A 25,830-nucleotide genomic window follows, 5' to 3' on the forward strand; every position below is an offset into this window, starting at 1 on the left:
GTGAGGTACCCCAGGGTGCAGGGAGCCGTGCTCGGCCCCGGAGGGTTGCAGGGGCCTGAGACACCCTTGGGGAGCAGGGCCAGGCCCAGGGGCCCAGCCGGTTGCTTGACCCCTTCTGGGAGAGGGCCACGGGGGCAAGGCTCAGGCTGACACCCTGCCCTGTGTCCCACTGCCGCCCAGCACCAGGCTGAGCCCCTCAGCACTGCTTCCTCCTGGGAGAGGGCGTGGGCACGCTGCAGTCCCCTGCCTGGTGAAGGCCTGCTGTGGGCAGGCCTCAGAAGGGGGCAGACCTTGCCCCCAGGCAGTAGGCAGTGGCGCGGGCCTGTTCTGGCCAACTGACAGCAACATGCTGGTCAGCATCAGGGCTGAGGGAGGCCGCCTTCCCCACCCCACTGGCTGCTGGCCAGTACCTGGAGCCCAGCCCAGATGCCTCAAGAACCTTCCAGAGGCTACCCCAACTGACATCTCTGCCTAATGGTCCAGAAAATCCATGTGACTTAGCTGATGCTGTCATACCCGCAGCCAAGAGCCAGCACTAGGGCCATCTACCCCTCTGAGACTCTGTCCTCACTGCTGGCAGACTGGCCTGGTCACTCCCCTGCCATCCCCCCACCCCATCCTGCAGGGTGAGGTGGGGGACCCTCAAGCCATTTGCCCCTTTAGTGACCCCCCCAGAGGCAGGCCTGTGCCACAGCCAGCCACACCAAGCTGGGGCTCCAGCACCTGCCCCCCAGAGCACCCAGGCTGCTTCTCTGAGAGGCCCGGAGGACCCGTGGAGCCCAGCCCCAAGATCCCCGGCGAGGGCTCCCTGGTGGCCTGGAGCCGCAGGGTGGGGCTGAGCGGCTGAGGCTCCTTGGAGGCCAGGACTGGCTCCCAGGGCCTGAATTCTCCCCCACCCCAAGGGGTCATCCTACCGCTCACTGGGGCTGAGGGTGGACCAGTGGAGGCAGGTCTGTGGAGGGCAGCTGTGGACAGATGGCCACCCCAGGCAGACACTGCTGCCTCTGGCAGCAAGGGCCTTTGAAGATCCTGGCATTGACAGTGGCTTTCACGCCCACGCTGTCCTTGGCTTCCTGCCTGCAGACACTGGACCGGAAGGACGCTGTCTTCTGCAAGTCACAGTGGGGATGAGAGTCCAGGCACACGAGGTGGGACCCAGCTGACCCCATGGAATGGCAGCTGACCTCACAAACCACACTGGCTCTGTTCCTCTGAGGAGGAACACCCCTGGTAGGCCTCAGGGAGCCGTCCAGGGCCAGGCTGGTGTGTGAAGCTGGAGGCGTGGGGCAGGGCCCTCTCCACAGGGTCCTTGGGCATGCCCTGCTCTGCTGTACCCACTCCCTGCCCAGGCCTAGTCAGACCAGAGGCCCCTTGGCCCAGAGCGCTGGGCAGTGACAGCTCTCCTGTACCTTCTTCAGGTCAAGGTCCTCAGGCTGGGTGAGAGCCAAGTGGTGGAGTCCTGTCCTGGGTGCCCTGGGAGGCTGCCTGCAGGTTCGGGAACCACAGGGCACGTACAGCTCCTCAGCACGGGCAGAGGTGGCTGGGCCGGGGAAGGCGAGGCCACTGTCCCTGGGAGGACTCTGGCCAGGGATAATCCGGAGTGGCGGAGGAGCACTGAGCCACGCCCCAGCCCTTTTTATTTTGTATTTTGAGACTGGGTCTCCCTAAGTTGCTGAGGCCAACCTTGAACTTGCAGTCCTCCTACCTCAGCCTCCCAGGGGCTGGGATGATGGCCCTGGCCTGGGGCCTGGCTGGTGTAAGGCTCCCCGTGCAGACCCAGGGAGCTACCACTCCCCCAGCAGCCGACAGAACGCTGTCATCCAAAGCCCAACGCGGCCATGCAGCCGCTTACAGAATGGACTTAGGTGAAGCTGACGTCAGGCCAGCAGCCTGGCTCCTGGGCACACACCCATGGCTGAAGTGGGGTCCTGGACAGCGAGGGCAGCCAGACGCCTGGGGGAGCACCAGCACGCGGTGGCCCAGAGCCCCCCAGAGCACACTCGGTCACCGAGAGGAAGGGCCCCTGGCCCTGCGGCTCCTGCGTGGCCTGAAGACAAGGGCTTGTGACACACTAGACCCAGGAGGTCCCTGGAGTCCCAGCTGCAGAGACGGGCAGCATGGTGGGCGCAGGGCCGGGAGGGGCCGGGCGGGAGCCCAGGGTGGAAGATGGAGAGTTCTGGAGGTCGATGTGGGGACGGCGCCAGCCCTGCCACTACTGAGCTGTGTGCTTAAGAACCTGGAAACGGCAGCTTGTCGCGTGTGTTCTACACAAAACACCCAGTGTTCGCTCCTGGGGCTCCGGCAATGGAGGGAAGCAGGCTGGACGTGGCCTGTGTTCTCCTGCCTCCTAGAAGCAGCTCACGGAAATGTCCACCAGCCTGAGACCAGCTGGTGTCCCCCTCTCTGAGGACTCCTGCTCGAGGGGTGAGGCCCTGGGATGCCGCGCCTGGGCACTCACACCGCGCCTGCAGACAGGTGGCCTGGGGTCCCACTGAGGGCCAGAGGGGCTCCCTGGCATGACTGTGGATCCAGGGGTCCAAGGACCCCACTTCTCTCTTGGGATGCCTGCCAGGCAGCTGGACAAGGTGACCCCTGGACACTCAGACAGAGCCACCATCCCTCATTAGAGTCATCTCAAAATTCAGTTCGTTTGCTGGCTGGAAACGGCTGACATTTTATTCATTTAATGGAGCTTTTCCCTTAATTTCTGCTCCAAAGGGAGGTGCGTGTGGCTGGCCAGTGCAGCTCTGCTCGGTGAGGCTGACCACCCGGGCTGCAGGGCCCCGCTGCCTGAGGGGCCTGGAGAGTGCCACTCCTCCCCAGCCTGCCCCTCTGCCTGCCCCACCGGAGGAAGGGCGGGCACCTTGCAGGCAGGCTGAGTCCCTTGCCCGGGTCTCCACCTCTGCCCACGAGCACCTGTTGGATGCACTGCCAACAAAGGACCCCAGGTCCAGTGACGGGGGGGAGGCCAGAGGAAACGGGAAATGGGAGGGCTGGCAGACAACAGGGAGCTGAGGACGTTTCTGGAACAGCGCAGGAGGGTGAGCCTAGCAAGCAATTATGGAGTGCCTGCTGGAGACGGGAGCAACCCCTCAGACCCACCATGCCCTCCCGGAGCTGAGTGGAAGAGAAAGCCGCTAAATACAGCAGCAAATGTCCAGCGAGCACCAGGACGACAGCCTGGGGTAGAGGAGACGTGGGTGCAGGTGGCGCTGCTGCAGGTTCCTGGGTGGGAGGAGGGCATGTCTTTCACAGTGGGACATCTGGTGCTGGCTTTTGAAGGATGAAGAGGAGTTTTCTGGTCCAAGTTGCCTGCCCAGGGCTGGAGAGCAAACCTACCCTGTAGATTTCCATCACATATGTCTGCCTCACTCCCCAGGATACACAGTGGTAATGGTGCTTGTCTGGATAGAGACGCTCTCGGGAAGAGGGTAGACCTGGCCCCTCTTGGGACTCAGTTTTCGTCTAAGCAATGTGAAACATCCCAGGCTGGGAGACCAGGGAGATCTGGGATCCTGGAGAAGAACGGGTGGGTGTGGGAGTCAGTTTTGAGACCCAAACTTCCTCCCCGGTGTGTCCTCATCTACAGAATTGGAAATTTCTGGCTGGCTGAGCTCAATGTACCCAGCCCCTGCCAAGCACAGTCCACGCTCCCTAGCGGGCTACCGGTCATCTGCAAGCCTGGCCACGGCGCCGCTGCTCACTGGCGGACGGCTGGGCTGGGCACTGGCAGGCGCAGGCGGTGGAGGCAGGAAGGGCGTGCCTACCCGCCGTAAGGAGTGGGAGCCTGGGGCCGGGCGGCCAGGCAGTCCCCTCCCGGCGGTGGCACCGACTCCACCCGCTGCTGGTACCAACTTTGCGATGGAGTTTGTGCAGGCGCTGTGGTTCGTCCTGGCGCTGGGGCTGGCTACCGGGTCCGCCCGCGGCCACCCACAGCCCTGTGGCGTCCTGGCGCGCCTCGGGGGCTCCGCGCGCCTGGGCGCCCTCCTGCCCCGCGCGCCGTTGCCCGCGCCCGCGTCCGCGCCGCGCTGGCCCGGGCTGCCCTGGCGCCGCCGCTGCCGCACAACCTCAGCCTGAGCTGGTGGCCGCCGCGCCCCCTGCCCGCGACCCCGCCTCGCTGGCCCGTGGCCTGTGCCAGGCGCTGGCCTCGCCGGGCGTGTCGGCCTTGCTGGCTTTCCCCGAGGCGCGACCCGAGCTGCTGCAGCTGCACTTCCTGGCGGCTGCCACCGAGACCCCGGTGCTCAGCGTGCTGCGGCGGGGGCGCGCGCGCCCCTTGGCGCCCCGGTACTCGCGGAAGACTGCCAGCTGGGGGGCGGGGGGCGGTGACTCCAGGGCTGCCCAAGGCGCGGGGGACCCAGGCCCTGGACGCTGCATCCCCCAGGGCACAGGGATGGGGACTTAGACACGGAAGACCCGGGGTGCCCCAGAGTGCAGGAACTGGGTAGGCGACTGGAGTTCTGGGGCACCCGACCTGGACGTCTGACCCCATGGGACCGCCTGTCTGTGGGGTGCAGAGCTCCTGAGAAGATCCTTCCCGGGCGGTGGTGATGGAGCAGACCCCTACCCCTTTCCTGCCAGCTGGGCCCAGCACCCTGGATCAAGGGCTCCTGTTGTCCCTAGGCTGGGAGGGCAGGGATCTCCCTCCGTCCTTCATCCTTCCCTCCAGCGACCATGGAGGCCAGGCAGCCCCTACCCCACAGGCTCCTGCTGCCCTGGGGTCATTTTGAACCTTCACACGCCTCCTTGGATTTACTCTTCTTGATCCCAGCAGAGATTCTAGGAGGAGAGAAGGGTGACTGTTAGGGCCCCAGGCCCCCACAAGGGCCCACTATACCCAGAGGAAGAGCCCCTCTTGGGGCCAGCAGGAAGGGCCAACCTCAGGACTGGCTCCCAGCTGGCCTCCTCCCTCCTTCCAAACCCACTTGCAGGCCTTCCCTTCCTGTGGGAGGAGAGACCCTGATAGAGGCAGGTCACTACCCATCTCTCTGCATGCAGGGGATGGGCCTCTTGCCCCGACCCCCAACCCAGGTCTGGTAGGAGATACAGGTCCCAAACTCAGGCCTGTGGCGCCCTCTGCTGCCATTTCCAGAAACTGCACCCGGTCGTGGCCACTGGGACCCTGGGCTTGGGCTGAGTCAGGTCTCCTAGTAGGACCCTGGCCAATTAGCACCTTGCCCCACGCGGGCAGGGCCCTGCCCATCCTAGGTGTCTGGTAAGCAGTCCTGCCCTCGGTGTGCTGAGAACTCTCTGGCTGGCACCAGGCAGTGTTCAGCCCTCCGCTTTCCTGGCACCAGCCATGATGTGTGAGGAGGGGTCCTAAGCAGAAGCTTGGCTCCTAGCAGGGGGGCAGCCTGCGGTTGTCCTGTGGAGCTCCTGGGCAGGGGTGGGCAGGGCAAGCCAGGAGCAGAGAGGAGGGCCCAAGGCTGGGCGTTCGTGGGGGAGCGGGGCCTCTGCCTGGAGGGCGGGAGCCACCGAGGGGGGGGGAGGAACCTGGGCTTGAAGGATGTGCGAGGGTGAGCGATCCCTAAAGGGAGACAGGGACTCCTGCCTCGGGGTGGCCAGGGAGAGCCCGGAAGGGGCACCCGAGGGCCTGGGGCAGGGGTGTTACGGGTAGGGGAGGCGCAGCTGCCTGTCGTGAGGGAAGGAGGGGGGACAGGCGGCCACTGCTGGGTGGCAAGGAGGAACTGGGCGTGTGCACGAGAGGTCCCAGGCAGAGGCAGCTGTGCAAAGGCCCCGAGGTAGAACTAAGGGCCAGGAGCCACAGCCGGGCTCGCTCTTGTGGGATATGGAATTGGAGGGTGCGATGGCAGACAGGGTGGCCCTGCAGTCTTGGGACCTCACCCTCTGCCCATCTGTGGCAGGCCCAGGGGCTGGCACTGCCTCCTGCTCTGGCTGCTGGGCACCTGCACAGCTGAAGTCAACAGTGGCCAAGGCCCAGCCGGCCCGGCAGATGTCAGGGCCCCGCCGGGCTGTGTTGACTCTGGCGCTCGCCCCACTGCCTTCCTGGCACGTGGCAGCCCTGGCCGGCCGGCTGCCGCTTGGCACCAGCCCTGCCTCTTCCCCCTGATCTTGGCAGGTCCCGGGGCTGACTCCGGCTGGGATCCGCAACAGCTGCAGGTCCTCTGGGGGCCGGGGGGCCGGGGGCAGCCGGCTGGGAGGGTGGGTTCCTTGAGAACCGGGGCCCGAGGGAGGCCGGCTGGCCTAGAGCTGCTGCGGATCAGGCTGCATCACAGGCTGAGAGTGGGGTCTCAGTCCCTCGGCACTGGACGCACGTGGGGTGGCTTCCGGTCACCCTCGTGGCCATTTTACACTGGCAGACTCTTGGCCCAGATCCTTGGCCACTTCAGGGATTGAACCTTGTCTCAGCAACCCGGCGGGCACTGAATCAGTTCCAAACGAACAGCTTCGTTGGAAACGCAGCTCACGCCTGCGTGTGCACCATGTGCTCCGTTACCCACAGAATGGGCCTCGTCCCCTCTCACTGCCGCCCAGCCCTGCACCCGTGAGTCCGCATGTGCCTCTGGACTCCCCTGTCCCCGGGTCACACACGTGGCCCTGGCCGAGGACGCTCTGTGTGGATGGGCAGTATCCTTCATCCAGTGGACCAGGGCTGGTCCACCCCTTGGCCTGGTGGTGCCTGTGGGCTTTCGAGGGGATGCGTGTGCGTCCCTGTCGGGCGGCGGCGATGCGGCGCCCACTGGGAAGGTGCCCAGGGCCTCCCACACTAGCGTGCGCCCCAGGCCTTGCGCGCTCGCCACCCGTGCCTTTGGGTTCTGGCCACCCTGGCAGGGTGGTGTGGCATGTCCATGTGGATCTGCAGGAAGTGTCGGGCTTCTCTTGCCTGCTCGCCGTCCATACGGATGGACTCGGAAATGCCAGCACTGCGCTCTGGCCCCGAGGTAGCCGTGAGCCACCTCGCTGCCATCTCAGGAATGGCAGTGAGCTCCATGGAGGGCCAGCCTGGCACTTGTCCACAGTCCACCGGGAGGGCTTGCCAGGGGCCAGCAGAGTGGCTCCAGCTGGCAGAACAGTACACAGGAGCGTCTGTGGGTCTCAGAGGCCAGCAGCCTCCTGCGCTTGGTTTTTCTCTGACTCGAGGCAGTGAGCCGGGCAGAGGTCACCCTCATGTCCAGGCCTCAGGACCCGGCCCTGGACTCCCCCTGGAGCAGAGAGCTGGACCGGCCAGGTGGGCCCGGCCCCAGGGGTGCCGTGACTCCCAGCCTAACCTCCTTTGCCCCACACCCTGGCTTGGCCACGGGCCCGGGCAGCTGGGATCGGAAACTGCGGCTGGGACCTCAGCAAGAGGCAGCCCTGTGGTCGCACCTGGCACCCAGCTCGTGGATAAGAAACATGCACTGGTTCTGGGCCTGGACCCAGGCGCCCTGCCACTGGGCCGTGTCCCTGCCCCACGTGGGGTTTCGTTAGAGCCGGGGTCTCGCTGAGTTGCTTAGCGCCTCGCTTTTGCTGAGGCTGGCCTTGAACTTCCCATGCTCCTGCCTCAGCCTCCCGAGCCACTGGGATTACAGGTGTGCACCACCGTGCCTGGCCCCCACAGCATTCTTTTGAGGCTCTGACCTTCTGGGCCTCTGCTGCCCTCTCACCCGGATGCCGACCTGTGTCTGAGGCAGGACCTGGGGCCAAACCTCCACCCATGCTGAGCCTGGTTGCTGCTGCTCTCCGGTCCCAAACTGCTGGCTGCAGTGAACTACCTTCTTGTGGGACTGGACACCAGCACGTGGGCATGCTGCCCCTGCTGATCGCTGTCCGACTGGATTGCATGAGCCTCTCTGGGCTCAGGAGAGTTGCTAGGGCAGTTGGTACGGACCTGAGAGGCAGGCAGACAGGAGACCCCAGGATGGAAGGAGCTGGACACAGCCTGGGGGCTAGGGCTGGGCTGGAGGACAGGGCGTTGGAGCTTCCCAGCATGACAGAGCAGGGCAGGGCCTGCTTCTGGGGCCAGTGGCTGGAGGTGAGGTGGAGAGGAAGGGGTGGGCAAACCAGAGCCGGGCTCAGGGGCCTCTGTGTGGGATTCGCACTGGAAAGGGCACGGAGCCCTGTGCGGGGACAGAGTGGAATCCACGGTCAGCAGCAGCAGGGGAGGCCCCCTGCAGCAGCATGTGGGCGGGACATGGGAGTTTCCCAGGGGAGGACTGCTGGAGAGGCCTGGGGGCCGGGCTGGGTGCTGGTCAGGGTCTGGCGTGACTGGGGCGTGGCTCCCCAGCAGACTGAGCCAGCCCTGCGCCCACGTCTCCCAGGCTCCAGGAGCCCAGGGTGCGGGGGGCGGGAGCCCCTCAGCGGGCAGTGCCTGCCTCATCAAAGCTGCTGTGGCTGCTGGCACAGGGCCAGCCAGCTGCTGTGGCGGGTTACTGGGAGGGTGCCCGCCCGCCAGCCCCTGGCACTATGCCCCGCCCGTGCCAGCCTGGGAACCGCACTGACTCAGCCGGAGAGCACCTTATCTGCCCCTGAGCCACCACCCGGCCACCGGGGATCACCGCCACAGGGTCACTGCCAAGGTCTGGCTCCCTGTGCTGTGGCCGCTGCCAAGCGCCCGGCCCCACCCCACCCCACGCTTTCTAATAACACACGCGGCGCTGAGGGAGCGGTGCCCGGCGGGGCAGTGGGACATGGCGGGCGACCTGAGCCTCCCCTTGGCCGTCCCCCACAATCTTGAGTGTTGCTGGCTTTGTGAGGTCTGGGGCACGGGGCGTGGTGCGCCCCTGGGCGTGTGCCAGCCCGCGGGAGCCTGCCCGCAGGTTCCGGGTTGCCGGCCCGCCTGCCCTGATGGTGCAGTCTGTGGCCTCCTGGCATGGCTCGGGCCCGTGTGTGTGTCTGGGTATGCATGTGCCCACCACCGATGGCCTGAGGAGCGGGAGTCACACTGGGCCTGTGGCCCTTCTGCTCCTGCCCACATGGAGCGTCCAGCTGGGCCCGGCCCGGGTTCCGGCCGGCTGGACAGGTGTGTCCACGGCTGCCCCGCCTGCGCACGTCGGAGCCCCTGTTGCTGACACAGCTCCAGCGACCCCTGGGGCGTGGACAGGCCTGTTGGGACTGCCCTCTGCTGCGGGCTGGCTGCGGGCTGGTCCGCCCAGCCACGAAGCTGCTGCTCGCTTCTTCCTTTTCTCTGTGGTGCTGGCGCACACATCTGAGCCTGTTCCGGCCCTTCCTGCCTTTGACTTGGAGGCCAGGCCTCCGTGTCGCCGAGGCTGGCTTTGAACTCGCAGTCCTGCTGCCTCCGCCTCGAAGACAGATTTCTGAGACCCTTTGGCCCCTAAATTCTCCGACTCGGTCTGGGACCCCAGGCCACATGGCCCTAGAAACCACCCAAAGCAGCCACTGGACTGTGAGGGTCATCCCTGAACCTGCAGCTGCCCAGCGACCCCATTTATGGCTGGGATGCCTTGGCCGGGCCCCGTCCAGCCGCCAGCTTGTCAGGGGCCGGGGGGTGCCGGCCTGGTGGGTGGGCACGCGGGGCCAGGGGCGGCCCGCCCCTCCTCTGCTTGCTCGGCTGTGCAGGCAACAGGACAATCGGGGTCACAGGGTTAAATGGTAACTAATCTCTGAGCACTGAAGGCGCCGGGCTGTGGCCTCGTCCCCTGTCCAGGGCTGGGCCAGGGTCTGTGTTCCCGCAAGAGATGGCAGGGAGCAGGTGGGGCTGGGCCTCCCTCTGCCCCTGCAGGCCATGCTGCCCAATCACAGTGGACACTCCTCTGCCTCCCACTCTCACAGATGCTAGACAGGAGGAAGTTGTCCTAGGTGGACAGTCCCCCACATCGACGTCCTCCTGGAACCTCAGAGTGGGCCTCATCTGGAAACAGGCTCTCTTGGACGTGCATGAAAGGTGCAGATGCAGATGTGGTCCTGCTGCAGGGTGGCAGGGTCCTTAGGAGAGAGGGACCAGGGAGCAGATGGGTGACGTGGCCCACCAGCCAGGGGTCCCTGGGTCCCCGATGCGGGGGAGGCAGAAAGGAGGCCTCCTGGGAGCGAGGGCCCACACTCAGCTCCCCAGGTCTGGCGCTGTCCCAGGATGGGAGAGGAGCCCCGGTTGTGGTCACTTGTCACGAAGGCTTGGAGGGGCCTGGCCGGGGGTGAGGTGGGGCCCTGCGCACCTCGGCACGGCCGCCGGAGGCCTCCGCAGACCCCTCTTGCGTTTTTGGGGGCGGGGAACTCCGCCTCTGCCAGTGGGCGCGGGAGGGGCTAGTGCAGAGCTGCTGGGCACTGCGTCCGGCAACCTGTGTGTGTCTGAGCACCGTCCTTCCACAGCGTCTGTGAATGCCCAGGCAGGAGAACCCGCCTCCACAGGGCCACGTCCAGCCGGGCGGAGGGTGGCCTGTTCTCCGCCAGCCACCTCCCTGGGTGTGCCTCTGTCTGGGTGGACGGCGGGGCCCTGGCGTCTGAGTGGCCGCGTGCTGTGCCGGTGTTTTCTGGCTGGCCCTCTGTGGGCTGTGGGGCCCTGCCCGGGCGCCCAGCTTCCACCTGGGCTTCTGAGCAGCCGGGTTCCCTGGCCCAGCCCTGGCCCGGCCGCCCTTCCCCTGCTCTGCCCAGTCCCTGGGCGTTCCAGGGGAGTTCTCTGGAGTCTCAGACTGGGCCCTGGGGTAACCTGGGGAGTCCGGGGCACGGCTGGCCACGGCCTTGCAGGCCCCACGTCACCCACAGTCCCTCTGCCCTGCCATTTTCTTGGCAGGTGGAGCTGCGGGTGGGTGGCCCGCCGTCTCCTTGCTCTTCCATGGGCCCTGCCTGGCCACTGGGCTGGTCTTCCTTGTCCCCTTCGGCCTGTCCTAGTGCCCAGTGACATGAGGGGGACAGAGAAGCCAGACTGAGGGCACCTCTGGGGCCATGCACCTCTTAGATGCTAGCCATGGTCAGGCGTGGACTGCTGAGCCAGGCACCAATCCCAGTTGTGCCCTGGTCTGGGCCAGCCGGCCATCGCGTCCTCCTTTGGGGACTCTGTGTCCCCATCTGTAAAACAGGGTGGCATTAGGAGGACTGCTGGCTGCTGTCGTATGTCATTACCTTGCAGAGCGGGGCAGTGCGGAGTGGCACCAGCCCGTGCCCAGTGGCCACTGTGCCTTGTTTCTGTCCTCTGCCTCCCTGTGGTGTCTCGCCCCGGGGGTGGGTGGGCAACACCCTGGGTGGCTCCCTTCCCCTGGGATCTGGCGGAGAGCTGTCCAGTGCCCGTGGGACCCCGGCCAGGCCCTCAGGCCCCTTCCTTCCCGCCCTGGGGTCAGCACTTGTCGGCCTCATGCCTGCGTGGGGGCCTGGCAGTGGCCAGGAGCCACATTTGGGAACAGCTCTAGCCACAAGGCGGTCCCTTCTGGTGTCTCCTGGGATTGTCCAGGTTTCGTCTGAGGGAAACCTGCGTCCCTCTGGACAGGCTTCTGGGGGTGCTGGTGGGGGCCTGGGCCTCACGCATGTGGAGGCAACGGCTTGGACCCCGCATAAGGCCCAGGGCCCACTCCCCAGGGGAAGCAGGCTGGGGACAGCCCGAGGTGTGTGGGTCGGGTGGCAGGCCTTGGGGCCGGGACCCCTGTGCAGATGTCCCAGAAGCAGCTGGCAAGAGGGAGGTTCTGGGGTTTGTCTTTCCGACCCCATCGCAGCGCCGCCGCAGGCGTGGGGTGTCCTGTCCTGAGCCACCTGGCCCCCTGTGGCCGGGCAGGGTGGCAGCCCCCCGGGAGCAGGGGTCTCAGGTTCTTGTGCCTCGTCTGCACCTGCAGAAGGGAGCCCTGGGGCCGCGGGGCTGCTCAGGGCCTGCCGCGGGGCTTCCCTGGCCCCCAGCTCCGTGTCATTCTGCACCAGCCAGGGGACAACGGCCGTCCTCCTCTGCAGGTCTTCCTGGAAGCGTCTGGAGCCCCGCCTTCCAGCTGCATCCTCAGTGATGCCCCCGCCACCACCCGCCCGTGGGCCTGTCTCCCCCGCTGTGGAGTGAGCTGGCCGTGCGCCCTGTCCCTGCCCAACTCTTCCAGAGTGTCCCGCTCCCTCCTCCATCCCTCATCTCCCACTTGGGTGTCCCAGGTGCACACTCTGCCCCTTCACAGATGAGGAGACTGAGGGTCCAAGGTGGCCTCTGATCACAGACAGGCAAGATGACCAGAGGAGAGAGAGGTGCCTGGGGTCAGTTACACTGCCCCAGGACCGTGTGACCCAAGATCCAGTCTCCACGTGTCGGGCAGCTTGGTCATTTCAGGAGCTCTATTAATATCTGCTCGTGGGTGGGGCGTCGTGTGTATTTACAGGGGCTGCAGGGCCGGTGGGGGTGGTGGGCAGCCAGATGTTTCTGCCCTGCCCAGAATCAGTTCCCCCAATTTCCTGCAAGCCTGAGGAGGGCCCCGGTGCACGCAGAGCTGACGGGAAGCCAGAGGGCGCTTGGCCCAGGCCGGGGCGGGGACGCCCCTGCTGGGCAGGTGCATCCAGAGGCAGACCTGTGGCCAGGCAGACCCAGAGCCCACCCCGCAGACGTCAGTTGGGGCCCTGCTTGCCAGGCAGCGGGAGACCCTGCTGTCCCCGTTCCTCGGTGTCCTGTTTGTCTGCAGGCCCCCGGCCCCAGCCGCGTTCCCTGCGGCCCTGGTTTGACTCTGGGCTCCCCTGCGGCCCGGGCTCCCCACAGGGCCCTGCGTCTGTCTCGGACGTGCTGTGTCCCCGGCGTCAGACTGGCCTCGACACAGCTGCTCCCACGTGACTGCAGACAGGCCCTTCACGGTCCTGGCACAGCCGGTGGCCAGCGGCCCCTCGGCTGCAGCTCCCACGGTCCCCCTCTTCCTCCTGGGAGTTTCCGAAACGGGAAGGAGCCCTCAGACTCGAAATCCCCAGGGTCCTGGCCAGGCCTGGAGCTGGACCCGCGGCCTCTTGCTCTGCGGAGCTGGGGGGAGCTGCAGCGCCGCTTCCGGGGGTCCAGAGAGCAGACAGGGAGGAGCCGGGGCCCTGGCCCTGCGCCCACCTAAGCCCCCGCTGCTCTGGGCATCTGCCTGGCTGGGCTTGGGCCTCTGGCTTTGCCTTTTGTGGGCCTCAGGGTCTGTGAAGAAGTGTCCCCTGGCCACATCCTCCACGGGTGCGGGAACTGCCAGACAGCACAGTCCTTGCCTCGGTTTCCCTGAGTGGAGTGGGTGCCAGGGCATGGGGGCTGTCTGCAGTGCCTGCCGCCTCTCACTGTGGTCTGGGCTGCCCTGAATGGAGGCCACCGAGGGGCCTGCCCAGGCCAGCAGGTCTCATTTAGTGGGTTTCAGTACATTTTCCCTGAGAAGTGAAGCGGCTCTCCGCAGAGAGACTTTCTGCTTCGTTCGGGTGCCCCTGGGCCGGCCGAGCTTCCTGCCTGGCTCCAGGGCCTGGCCCGAGGGTGTCTGGGGCACCTGGGCGCGGCCCGGCGCAGCTGCTGAGTCAAATCTGATTTGACTTTTGTCCACGTTTTTCCTGAGCCTTCGCAAGCAGGCTCTGGCCTGAGTGGGCAACGAGCTTTGCTGTCCCGCAAGCCACGTGTAAAGATCTTCCCTCTCCGGCCTCCGCTCCGGGCCTCCGGCCCGGAACTAGCCTCTTTGCAGATAGCCCTCTTTCTGAGAGACCAGGGGTGGGGCTCAGTCAGCTGCTGAGCCCGGGTCGGTGGTTTGGGCTGCTCCTTGGTTCTTCTGAGTCTGGTGGCTGAAGGGATTGGTCTTTGGAGCCAGACCGGCCCCACCTGAATGTCCTCCTTCCTGGGGTCCTCCCCACCCAGCCAGGGCCTTGCCCCCAAGATGGGGCCCCAAGGACTTTGAGCCTCTGGGGAGCCGGCAAGGGGGCTGAGCAGACACCGCCTGGGGGCAAAGGTTCTCCTGGGGGCCCTGGGTGGGGCAGTTTCTTTACAGGTGGGCCCCCTGGCTTTGGAGCCACTGGGGCCCCTTGGAGGCTGGGAACTGGCACCGCTACCCAGGTGGGGCCCCACTGGGGACTGAACTGGCACTTGGGCTGCTGGCCCCTTGCTGGCCCTGGTTGCTTGGTGGATTTTCTGTAGGTCTCAGGAGCCTTCCCTGGCCTTTCCTCCTGCCTCCCAGACCTGGGGGCCTAGGGACCCCAAGCCAGGTCTGAACATCGAGATTCCCTAGAGGTTCCCTCCTGCGACAGCTGAACCCCTGCCCCTGCCCACTTCGGGGTGGCCAGGGTCAGCCAGGTCAACAACTTGAGCACCCTTCCTGCGTTGCCGAGGCAGGGCTGTTCCTCTCCCGCCCCTCCCAGGCCACACCTGGCCCAGGGCTGCTTTCCAGCTTCCAGCACCCACCCTGGACCCCTTCCCTTGCAACCCAGGGGCGAGGGACCCAGGATGGAGCAGACCTGGTCACTCTTCACAGCCACTCACTCTGTGTCTGAGTAGCTTGTGCAGGTGCCAGAAGGAGGGGTCAGACCACAGAGGGGCCAGGAGATGGGCGGCCTGCCTCTGAGGAGCAGGAGCAGGGACCCTGGAGATCTGAGACCTCATTTCCAGCCCGTAGCGATAGCCAGTGCCAAGATCCTGCGGTTGAGAGCATGCATTTTTTGCTCAAAAGCAGTGGAGAGGCCCATGTGGCTGGAGCAAGAAGGGAGGCCGGTGGGAGCCATGGAAGGCCGTAGAGCAGGGAAGGGCCCCCAGGTGCCGAGTCGAGAAGGGGTCTGACAGTGGGGGTGATCGCTCAGGCCTTACCCTCTGTGCCTCAGTTTCTCCTTCTGTGAAGTGGGTGGCACTGGGGACACTGTTGATGATTGCGACCCACCATGTCATGGGGAGGGAGTAAGAGCCACCCCAGACAGGAGGGCGGGCCACCCCCTCTCCCCAGGCGGCAGTAGAGCAGGGCGCCCTGTGGTTAGGGAGCACCTGCTGGATGCCTCTGCCTAGCCCTCCAGCTTTGGACCTCCTGGGGCAGAGCAGGAAGGCCCAGGGTTACCTGCCAGCTCCTAGAACCTGCAAGCACTCCAACTGCTGAGCAGTCCAGTTCATTTAGTGAGCATTTATTAAGGCAACCACTGTGTACGTGACCTGATTTTAGATGGGGGAAAACAGACCAAAGCTCCTGGTGTTCGGGGAGCTTGTCAGGGACCGGGAAGGGGCTGCCAGAGGAGGGACCCTCGCCCCGCGCACCCTCCTGCCGTGGCCTGGGGGACAGCAGAGGGCAGGCTTGAGGGGTCTCCGTGGACAGCTTGGGCTTGTCTATGGCCGGCAGCCTGGGGTGTGGCCCGCCGGGTCCAGCTGCAGCCTCGGGTGCTGCTTATCTCCGGCCTCAGCCCCAGGGGCTCCAGCTTTCTGCCCAGGCCCCTCCCGGCTTCGGGCTCTGGAGCGGGCAGGGCCTGCCTCAGCCAGAGGTGCCTGAGCAGTGTGGCCCTGGGGCCCCGCCAGCTGGCCAGGGCAGGACACACCCACCAGGGTTGGCGGAACTGGGGCCAGAGCCCTTAACGGCCGGTCGGCCTCACTGCGTGTCGACGGCCTTTAGAAGAGGCCTCCCTCATGGGCCAGCTGGGGACCTGCATGGTCCCGTTAGGGCCTTGAGTCAATGCGCAGCTCCTTGGGGGTCTGCCTGCCCTGCCACTGACCACCTGCCCAACACGAGGCCCAGAGGCTGATGGCCCTGCCCCCCACCACTGCTGGGCCCAACCAGAGCCGTGTGGCGGGCCTGAGCCTCCGCTCCACACCTGGGGCGGGCAGTCTCTGGGGTGCAGGAGCCCGGGAGGGGGACTTGTCCGCCGGCCTTTGCCGTCCTGGGGGTGTGCCGGCCCTCTTGGCCGCTCACCTCAGCTGATGGATTCTTACTGCTTTCCAAGGAAAGTGGGGAGACTGAGGAAGGGGGCCTTGCCTCTCAACGGGGGCTGGGCAGACCCCCACCGACTAGGAAGGGGCCTGAGGTCTGCTGGGCCTCTCGTGTGCTGGGGCTGTTGTGGCAAATGACCACACACCGGGGGCTTAAAGCGACGGGGGTTTCTTCCTTCTCAGTTTTGGGAGGCTGCAGTCTGGGGGTCCAGGGCCCTGTGGGGTGTGCTGCCTCCTAGGCTCCAGGGAGGCCCCTTCCTGCCTCTCCCAACCCCCAGCGCCCCAGGGCCCCAGCCTGTGGCCTGGGTCAGTGCACGGTAGCCAGCGTGACCCCATCTTATGCAGTGGCTTCGGTAGACGCTCCTTTTCGGGATCAGGCCCTTGAGGTTGCGGGGGCCTGTGAACTCTCGGGGGACGCAGTACAGCCCTCTCAAGCAGTCTCTGATCAGCCCGCAACGTTGCAGCCAGAAAGAAACAAGGTTGGCTGGAGTGTTTGTTAGGCGACTTCTGGGTTCTGGGCCCCATCCTCGACTGGGACCAGGGCAGACAGGACCCCAGACACAGGGCCAGCCTGGAGGAAGCCAGGCTTCCACACGTGGGCCTGTGCACGTCCACAGGACCGTCCAGCTGTGGCCAGCCAGACCTACCTGCAGGCCCCGCACCCCTCGGGCAGTTGGAGGGAAACGGGCCTCCCTGGCCACCATAAATCAGCACAGGAATGTGGGCCGGCCAGTCTGGCGCTGGCCGGGGTGGGGCGCAGACAAAGGCCCGGCAGCTGGCCCTCTGCTTGGCCTTGGTCACCCAGGGCAGAGGTCTGCGCTCATGGCACCCCCACCCCTGTCCAGGAGGCCCCCTCGTCTCTGGTACAGATAGGGAAACTGAGGCCCAGAGAGTATAGCTTGGCAGAATGGTGGCCAGGGGTGTCCTGGGGACAAACACCGCGCTTTGGCCATGCTCTTGGGACCTAATGACAGCTTCTCCTGCCTTGGCCTAATTGGTGGTTTCAAGGCCCCCCCCACAGTCCCAGGCATGTTCCTGAGCGTCATTTGAAGCCTGGTGTTTGCTTCTGCCCCTCATAAACCGGGCCCCCCAGACTCCCCCTTTCTAGCCGTCTCCACCTGCTCCCCCTGCACAGCACACACCCCTGCTCACCCACAAACCCCAGCTGGTGGCCAGTGGGGCTGGGGGCCACATGTCCCAGAGGATGCCCAGCGTGGGTTTCCTCCCTGACCGTGACCGTGGCAGGTAGAGCCAGGGGTGCTCACTTCACAGGACCAGACCCAGTCTGGGTTGCCGAAGCTGCAGGACCCAGGGCAGGGCTCCAGGCCAGGAGGCCCGGTGTTCCCAGACTCTGCCCTCACCTGTTGTGCATGCCTCAGTTTCTCCCATCTGCTAACAAGAGCTGCCTCTGGGGAATGGTGTGCGTGGCGCTCGGGCAACCCCCAGAAGGGCCCCTCACCGTGTGGCATTGTGGTGACTCCCCATGAGCTCGGAGGTGCCTGGAAGGGACCCAGTTGGGAATGGGGTCTTTGCAGAAGTAATTAGGGGAGAGACAAGTGAGCTGGCCTGGGTCCAGTGGGTGGGGGTCCCCAGAGGAGGGGAATCGGGGACAACGGGGACGAGACTGAGCCTCAGAGCCGGCCTGCAGGACTGGGGACTGGGAGTCCTCTTGTTCCAGGCCCCAGGTTGGGGGGCTTCACCAGGCAGCTGGGGCCATGGGCTCCTGTGCCTCCATCCCCTCCCCAGAACCAGGGACCCTGGGCTTCCAGGACAGACGCTGCGGGGGGATGTGGTCCCGCTCCCCGCGGTCGGGCGCCCACTAACCTGACCCCTCTGCCCTCGTAGCTCTATGAGCTTGACGGGGACCCCAAGAGGAAGGAGTTTTCTGGACGACCTGTTCACGTTCATGCAGAAGCGAGGTGAGTCCCTGCCTGGGCCGTGGGAGGCAGGCATGCCCTCAGGGAGGCCGGGCGCGAGGCTGGGCGCGAGCAGAGACCGGGAGGGTCTGAGGGGTAGAGGTCCTGCCTGGGGTCTGACCCACGATGACCAGCAGCCCTGACCTCGCTCACTCCCGAGTACCAGCCGAGCATGTCTGTAGCCACGGCCTGATTCCTCCGGGGCTGGACACCGCTGGGAATGCCTCATGAGCTATGCCCTGAGGACAGAGGGTGACAGGCCTGGGAGGGGACCGCCAAAGGCAGGTCTGGGCAGGGCGTCCAGTGGGAGGGCCGAGACCCTACCAGAGTCAGGCCCAGCTCCCCACGCTCCAGCTCAGGACGGGGGGAGGCCAGGTGTCTCCAGCAGCCGCCTCCAGAGCCTGACCGTCATGCCTGAGAGGCCAGCGGGTCAGCAGGACCTGTCACAGCCCTCAGCCCTGGTCAGCTGGACAGAGTGGGACTGTCTCCAAGCCCCCAGACTGCCCCGCTTTTCAGGGAAAGAGGCAGGCCCACAGCGTTCCAGCAGCCCCCAGCTCAGGGCCTCTGCCCACCGCGGCCTCTGTAAACACAGGCCGACAGGCCCTGCTGCGGAAGGGCAGGAGAAGGGGGCTCAGCCTCAGACCTCGCTCCAGTGGCCTCGAGTTAACCCCTCCTGTGCCAGCAGGGGAACTCAGGGTGGTCCCTGGGTGGGCCCTGGCCTTATCCTCTGAGGCCAGGCCTGTTGCCCATGTGCCGGAGAGATGTCCCCACTGTCTTTATCACCTCATTCACACCTGCCCGTGTCCCCCAAACTGCAGGGGCTCCCGTCTCCAGATCCGAGTCACCACTCCGTCCCCAGTGCGGGGTGGTGCTGGTGTCCCTGAAGGTTTGTAGAAATGGAGGTGAGCCGGCCGAGAGAGGGGCCCCAGAGGCTTTGGTTGGGCCCTGGCCACATGGGGCCACACGAGGGTCTTATCCAGCTGTGTGCCCTCTCTCACCAAGCGGGCACTCTGGAGGCAAAAACCCAGCAGCCTGCTGTGCGTCCCTCAGATCCTGCCTCAAGTCCCCTCCCTGTCCTGGTCCTAGACGCTCCCTCTTGTGATCTGGGGCTGGGGTCTGTCAAGCCCTGGACGCCCACCCTGTGTCTCACAAGCCTCCTCTTGACTGCACGAGGACCAGGAGTCTTTCCTGCACCAGATTTCCCTCAGAATTCTGTAGGGACTGGACTGAAGGGGGTCCTGCCTGCACCCCCGCCTCTCAGCGACCTCCCCCGCCCCTCCTCCCCCGGCCCGTCGTGCTCCTGGGTTTCCGTGAACCTCCAGGCCAGGGGGCCTCGGGTGCAGCCTTGCAGGCCCCGATCTTTACCAGGGCCTTCCCGCAGTCCTGAGGCTCAGGCTGCCTTCCTGCTTCCCTCTTGGGCTGAACGATGGAGTTTGGGTGGCCTGGTGCCTCTGGGTTCGCCCCTCCACCCAGGGGCTCTCCGTTCCCTGCTTCTGGTGTATTTTTGGTGCTGGGAATGGACCTGGGCCTCACCGGTGCCAGGTGAGCACCCACCTCTCAGCCTAGTCCCTGACCCTTTTTACGATTTTCTTTATCTTGATACAGGGTCTTGCTGAGTTGCGCGGGCTGGCCTCCACCTGGGGTCCTCCTGCCTCCGCCTGGCGAGTCGCTGTGCTGGCAGCCAGGCACCACTGCGCAGCATCTCACATGGGGTCTTGCGACTCAGAAAGTCCTGGAAATGGCTGGGTGGCGGGAGGTGGTCTCTGATTGCCAGGCCTGGGGGCCCAGAAGATGGAGTCCTGCTGTGTGCCCGGGGTGGGTGGGCTGGCCCCTCACTCAGAGGGGGTCATGCCCTGCAGCGGGCTGGCTGGTCCACTGAGAGCCTGCTGGGTGCCATGCTGAGTGACTGTGAGGCAGGACCGCCAACAGGCCCCGGCAGGGGACGACAGTCTCCCAGCCCGTTCCACAGCGGGCCGGAGGTGTAAGGGGCTTTCCTGCCCTGGAGCTGGCCAAGCCGAGCGTGAGGCCAGGGCTTCCAGCAGGGCGTGTGGCCTGTCTGCAGCCGGCCGGGGGCAGAGGAGGTTGGGGGCAGGAGCTGGGTTGCAGGCGGACCCTCCCTGGGCCAGCCCTCTCCTCTCTCTCCACGGCCACCCAGCGGGCCCAGCCCTCCTCCGCCCGCCCCAGACTGCAGCTCTGCTGTCCATCAAGGGGCGGGTCCTGGGGACCCAGGCCCGTTGTCCGGGCAAGCCATCGTGCTGGAGATGAGGCGGCAGGGCGGGGAGGTGGGCTGGCCTGGAGAGGCTGAGCTGCCAGGCCTGACGCCTCACACGCGCCCGGCCCACAGGCACGCCCGTGAACCGGATCCCCATCATGGCCAAGCAGGTGCTGGACCTGTTCACACGTGCCTCTACGTGCTGGTGACCGAGAAGGGCGGCCTGGTCGAGGTCCTCAACAAGAGCTCTGGCGGGAAATCACCAAGGGCCTCAACCTGCCCACCTCCATCACCAGCGCCGCCATTCACCTGCGGACCCAGTGAGTGGGCCACTGCGGAGGCCGCGGGCGGGCTGTCCTGGGTGCCCGCACAGCAGTGCCACCTGTGCTCTGCCCGCAGGTACATGAAGTACCTGTACCCCTACGAGTGCGAGAGGCGGGGCCTCAGCAGCCCCAGCGAGCTCCAGGCCGCCATCGACAGCAACCGCAGGGAGGGCCGGCGCCAGGCCTTCGGGGGCTCGCTCTTCACCTACTCACCCGGCGGAGCCCACGGCTCGCTGTCCTCGCCCAAGCTACCCGTGCCCGCCCTGGGTCTGGCAGCCAGCACCAATGGCGGCTCTGTCACCCCAGCCCCCAAGATCAAGAAAGGTAGGGGCCGAGGGGGCCTGGGGCTCTGCCAGCTCCACGTGGGGGTGTCTCTGGTCTCTGGGTAACCATGATGGCTGCCCGTCCCCCCATGCTGTGCCCAGGACAGTCACTGCCGCAGTCCCACTGTCCAGAACCCACCCCAGCCCGCAGACATCACTAGTCAATGCTTACGTCCCAGTTCTCTCCAAAGCAGACATTATTCATCAAGCACAAGTTTCTCACATCTGCCAGGGCAGACATTACCAGCTGCGCGTAGCCTTCCTCGCCCACGCTGAGGCAGACAAGGAGCACCACGCGCTCCTAATCCAGGCACAGCCGATCAGCGGTAGCCTCAGTCCCTTGCCCATCACAGATATTGCCAGCTGATGGCTGTAGTCCTTCCCTGAGCTTTGGCATCCTCAACACCGTCCCTGCAGACATATGCAAAGGGACACGACCTCTGTCGTCTGACCCTTCAGCCATCCCGAAGCTACTGCTGGATGCCCCCGGGCAGGTCACTGTGCCTTTCTGAACTGGCTTTCCTCACGTGGAAAGACAGGGAGATTGCTGGTCTTTGTGGGTCGTCGGGCTGGGCGCAGAGCAGTGCTCATACCAGGGCGGGTCCCATGCACGCAGGTGCCCCTAGTACGCAGGTGTCTCTTCTGCCGAGCCTGAGTCCTTCCTCACAGGCGCCAACAGCACATCTGCCAAGGGGCCCTGGGGCACCTTTCCCACTTCCCACCTGCCATACAGGCTGGGGACCCCTCCTGCCCTGGGTCACCCTGAGGATCAGCGTGGTCCTCACAGTACCCGAGAGTGAGGGACTGGCTGACCCTAGCTCACTCAGCCTCCTGCAGGCTGTGGCTGCCTCCCAGCCTCTCACAGTCCCAGTGGGACACACAGTGGCTACTGAGCATCTGTGTGCAGGCCCCGTGCCTGGGATGGGGGAGACTGAGGTGAGCGAGATAGGAGGTTCTGGCCTGGCGAAGCCAGGGCAGAGCCAGCAGCTGTGCAGCAGGAGGCCTGCAGATGTCGGGTGGAGACGGGCAGCATCTCATGAGACCAGAAGAGCTTTCTGAGGCAGAAGACACAGTGACCACAAAGGTCTGGAGTGGAGAACCCAGCAGATAAAGGCAGCCCCAGGTGGAGCCTGGGAAGACCCACTGAGAGAGGAGGTGCCAAGGGTCAGAGTGGCAACCTGTGTGGAACTCCAGGGACCCCGGTTCAGCCACGGAGAGGGGGCGTCCACCAGATGGTTCTGAAGCGGGTCCCTCCCGGCCCGTGGCCGTGGGAGAGCCCTGTCCTCGCTGAGCTGGGCCTCCTCCTCGGGTTGTTGGGAGGTGCTCAGGGCACTCGGCAAGCTCTTGCTGTTCGTTGTCACTGTCACCGCCTGTGTGGTGGGAATGCCAAGTTGCCAAATGCAACTACAGAGCAGCTGCTGTGGTTCCTGCTGGCAGCGCCACCAACTGGGTGTCCTGCAGACAATCTGCCTTCGAGTCTGTCTTCCTGGGAGAGGGAGTGAGGGCCTCATCAGTAGAGGTCTGTCCACATCCTGCTTTGGGCGCAGCACAAGGCCAGGTCCCTTCTGACCACCCGCTCCTCTTCTGTCTGTCTAGAGGAAGACTTGGCCATCCCCATCACGGTCCCTGGCCGCCTGCCCGTGTCCCTGGCAGGTCATCCTGTGGTGGCCGCCCAAGCCGCAGCAGTGCAAGCCGCAGCAGCCCAGGCAGCCGTGGCAAGCCCAGGCAGCCGCCCTGGAGCAGCTTCGAGAGAAGCTGGAATCTGGGGAGCCTCCTGAGAAGAAGATGGCCCTGGTAACTGATGAGCAGCAGCGGCTCATGCAGCGAGCCCTGCAGCAGAACTTCCTGGCCATGACGGCACAGCTGCCCATGAACATCCGGATCAGCAGCCAAGGTACCAACCCAGCACCCAGACCTCGGTGCCGCCAGGGCCCCTGAGCCTGTGTCTGTAGAGCGTCTACGGTTTAATGATAAGAAAGGCAGGGCTGGGGAGACAGCTCAGCTGGTAGAGCGCTGGCCGCGCGTGCACAAGGCCCTGGGGTCAATCCCCAGCACCAAAGAAAAAAGAAAAAAAGGCAAACCAGTGGCAGAAAGGGGCCGCTAGATAGATTCAGTAAATTCAGTAAACTCACGTGGAAAGCTGTTCGGTCCATCTTGCTGGGGATCTGCAGGTTAACACAGCGATGTGGACTTGCATGAGGGGACGTGGCCCCCTTGGTCCTGCTGGTGGGAGTGTGCGTAGACGACTATTTGGCAATCCCTGTTAAAACAGACCCTGTCCTTGCCCTGTGACCCAGTGCCACCCACTGGCATTGACAGCAAGGACTTGTGCAAGTGCACACACTAATAATGCACAGCACCCACGGGGCTGGCTCCCAGACTGCAGGCTCCAGATTCAGAACTGCACAGGCCCCACGTCCGAAAGGCACAGTGTGTGCAGAGAGCCTGCACACCTCCTACCCGAGACTGAACGTTTCTGGATGACTTATAACACCGGATACAATGTAAATGCTGGGTACATAGTTGTTACACTGTGTTGCTCAGAGTGTAGAAGTCTATGTTCAGTACAGGCAAAAAAATTTTTTTAGCGCTGGAGATGGAATCCAGGGACCACTGAGCTATACCCAGCCTTTAAAAAACAAAATTAATTAAGACAGGGTCTCACTAAATTGCAGAAGTTGGCCTCAAATTCACCGTCTTCCTGCTTCCCAAGTGCCTGGCTCAGATGTGCTTTTCTTCCCATTGTTTTCCACCCACAGTTGTTGAATCTGCAGGTGCAGAACCCATGGACACGGAGGGCCGGTGGCATATTAGGGGTGTGCATTGTGGTTGTGGTCATCCTAAAGAGGCCCTGAAGCCACTTTATGTCCATGCATGGATTAATCCATCAAGTTGTTTGTAAAAGAATGAGCTGGTTGGGTCTTTTGGAGTCTTCTAAGACTTGGAATCATGGGAAAGGCCGCCTGTGGACAGTTCTTGCCTGTTTGTTTCTGCTTGACAAATGCAGTCTTATTGGGAGCTCAAGCATGCACACACAGCTCTGGAAAGCTCACGGGGTCGGGGGACACCACTGCCCAGGTACTTACAGTCCCCGTGACAGGTTTCTTCTCCCCACAGCCTCTGAGAGCCGCCAGGAATCGGCTGGTGAACCTGCCGGGCACCAATGGCAGCAACAGTATTAGCATGTCCGTGGAGATCAACGGCATCATGTACACAGGTGAGTCCCAGCCTGCACCACCTGGCCACTGCCTATCTGGGCCACGGGAGCTCCAGGTGGGCCCAGTGGCTGCCCCAAAGGCTGCCCCAGAGGGAGGGTCCCCAAGGGAGGCCTGAAGGTGGTGTCCCTAGTGCTGTGCTAGGCACAGCGTGCGTTACTGGGTCCCTGAGGGAGACACTTCAAATTTCTCGCCCCTTTTGGAGACAGGCGTCTCACTTTGTTGCCCGGGAGAGTCTGAAACTCCTGGGCCAGGGTGATCTTCCTGCCTCAGCCTCCTGGGCAACTGGACAGTAGGTGCTTACCACTGTGCTGGCTCCCAACCTCCTTTTTTTCCCTTTTGGTGTTTGAGATGGGAACCCAGGGCCTGCCATGGAGGCCGCCAGCTGCTGGGCTGCACCTCAGCCCCAGTCCCCTCTGGCCAACGCTGGCCGCACGCAGAGGCCGCAGTGCGGTGTGGGGAGCGGCGGGTGCAGCGCAGCCCGGGAGGGTGGGAGGCGCGCCCGGCCGAGTGGCGGGGACCTGCGTGACGTCTCTCCCTCTGCCCCGCGTCAGGAGTGCTGTTTGCCCAGCCGCCGGCCCCCACGCCGCCCTCCGCTCCCAGCAAGGGCGGCGGCGGCAGCACCGCGGGCAGCCGGGGAGGAAGCGGCGGGACCAGCGCTGGCGCGGGCGGCCAGGCGGGGCCTGCAGGACTGCCCGCGCCCCCCACCTCTACCTCAGACACCTCGCCGCCTTAGCCGCCGCCACCGCCGCCGAGCGCCAGGAGGGCGCGCAGCGGCGCGGGAGGGCGAGGCCCCCAGGAAGCCAGCGACGCCAAAAAGGAAAGAAAATATATACATATATAAATATATATATAAAGCGAATTTAATAAAACAGGGAGAACCAAGGAACACTGACTGTCTCAGGTTTCAGACACCGAGACGGCTCGCGAGGACCACGGAGGAGACCGCCGCGCCGCAGCCCGCTGACCTGTGCGCCCTGCGCGCCCGCCTGCGTTGTGAGACCCCCGAGCCATAGCCACTGATTTTTTTTTCCTGTTGCTTTGGAAACTTTTTTTTTTTTTTTTTTTTTTTTTAAGAAATAGCAACATTCAAACTATAGGGTTTTAAAAGGTTTCCGGATTTGTAAATATCCTGTTTTATTCTTGGGGGGGGCCAAACTTTAGGAAAAGGAATATCTATATATCTATATATCTATATATTTGTGTTCATTCAGGGAAACGGACTTGAAAGCAAACACAGCAACCGCGTCTGACGTTGTATCTCCCAGGGACCCTCCTGCTGCGCCCATCCTGTGGCGCACTGCTGTTCGAGGCCCACTTGGGGTTCCCCCAACACCCTCTCTGGTGCTGGCTTCAGCTGCCGGGCCTCAATTCAGGGACCTGGGAATCTTAACCAGGATGTAGAAAGGGCCCGGAGCGTGGGAGGGGGCTTCACGGTGGCAGCCCCCAGGCTCCTGTCTCAGGGACTAATACGCTGGACTCTTGCCTAGAAGGGCTACTTTTGGGGACTATCGATGTGGGGGAACGGGGTAAAGCCGGGCCCAGCTCAGGGTCAGGAATTTGGGGCCACGGATCCCCAGCACCCCACCCCCACATTCTCATCTTTCCTTTGTCTTCTCTTCACCCCCTTTTGCAAGGGGCTGGGGTTCCCCGCGGTTCTGCTGCCACAGTAACTAAACAGAGGCCCTGAAGGACCCTGCCCCCTACCCAGGTCAGTGGGTGTTGGCAGAGCTGGGCTTCATTTCCGCCATAGCCACTGGGGCAGAAACTCATCCAGCCTGGGTTTGGGGAACACCCTTGAGCAGAGCTCAGCTCACTATCATCCCTGGAGGCCAGCGTAGCAGGGCAACCAGGCTGTGCCCAGGTGAGCTTGGGATCGTTAATTGGGGCCTGGGGCAACCCGACCTAATTGGCAGGGAGGAGCTGAGGCCTCCCAGGCTGGCCCACGGGGCTCCTGGCCCCACCCAAGTCCTCTCCTGTCTTTGGGGAGGGAACCCCTTTCTTCCCAGGTCTCAGGGCCTCCAACACACCCCCCACCCTTCCAGGAGGGGTGGGGCCTCCAGAGCTTTTCTCCGCTTTTCTTCTGGAAGGTTCTGCCTGCTGCG

The 25,830-nt window shown here is 64.5% G+C and overlaps 1 pseudogene across 1 annotated transcript; it reads left to right on the plus strand.

Annotated features, from left to right (window-relative positions):
• Positions 1 to 6,860: 6,860 nt before the first annotated feature.
• Positions 6,861 to 24,473, plus strand: LOC306646471 (AT-rich interactive domain-containing protein 3A-like; annotated as a pseudogene). The gene is made up of 7 exons (XR_013766906.1): positions 6,861 to 6,938; positions 17,582 to 17,655; positions 19,997 to 20,184; positions 20,264 to 20,511; positions 22,107 to 22,404; positions 23,628 to 23,727; positions 24,280 to 24,473. The product of XR_013766906.1 is annotated as an AT-rich interactive domain-containing protein 3A-like (transcript).
• The last annotated feature ends 1,357 nt before the right edge of the window (positions 24,474 to 25,830 follow it).

The sequence above is a fragment of the Sciurus vulgaris genome (assembly GCF_902686455.1).
Source record: "Sciurus vulgaris genome assembly, chromosome: 16".
In the NCBI taxonomy this organism is placed as follows: Eukaryota; Metazoa; Chordata; class Mammalia; order Rodentia; family Sciuridae; genus Sciurus; species Sciurus vulgaris.